Source organism: Macadamia integrifolia, chromosome 12 (assembly GCF_013358625.1).
Source record: "Macadamia integrifolia cultivar HAES 741 chromosome 12, SCU_Mint_v3, whole genome shotgun sequence".
In the NCBI taxonomy this organism is placed as follows: domain Eukaryota; kingdom Viridiplantae; phylum Streptophyta; class Magnoliopsida; order Proteales; family Proteaceae; genus Macadamia; species Macadamia integrifolia.
In genome coordinates this window covers 9,372,226-9,372,860 of record NC_056568.1, presented here as the reverse complement: position 1 = coordinate 9,372,860, position 635 = coordinate 9,372,226, and the positions used below count along the sequence as shown (strand labels likewise).

Here is a 635-nt window from a genome sequence, read left to right as displayed (position 1 = left end):
AGTGGCTCTATGGTCGGAGGAAAACTTAGTCTTCATAAAAAAAAAAAAATAAATAAAAATAAAAGAAAAGAAAAGAAAAGAAAGAAAGAAAGAAAGAAAGAATTGGAAAAGACTGGACACAACGCCTTCACCCCACAAGCTAGTGGGTTTCCACAACACCATTAGTGTCACCCATTAGCTTACCCCACACTGATAGTGTGCCTATCCCTCACCCATGAAAAATAAAGCGGAAGATTTAATCACCCATGCATGATGACCACCAAGATTTGATGTTGTAATTTGATGTTTGAAGCGATGAACATCATCATTAACTCATGTTCCCTATTGTTGAAGGTTTGAAATATCCTTCACCAGTTGAATGAGAAAGTCAATTCTCATGTGTTGGCGTGATTCATGGAGAAGGAGATCAAGCCGTTGCACCAAATCTTCCCAATATTGAAGGGATCTCTCTCAATATAGTAGGGAATCATATTGGTATGATTCATGGAGAAAGAAATCAAACCAGTGCACCCAATCTTCTCCATATTGAAGGGAATCCTCCCAATATAATAGAGAATCAGGCACTTACTTGTGATAGCCGTATTTGGAGAGATACAAACTATACACATTGCTGCCCTCCCGATTTATTCTTATCT

The 635-nt window shown here is 38.1% G+C and overlaps 1 protein-coding gene across 7 annotated transcripts in view; it reads left to right on the top strand.

The window, feature by feature from the left end:
* LOC122057682 (ethylene-insensitive protein 2-like) overlaps window positions 1-635 on the top strand; it is a 12,597-nt gene that overhangs the window by 3,704 nt on the left and 8,258 nt on the right. The gene's annotated exons all lie outside the window — the stretch shown is intronic.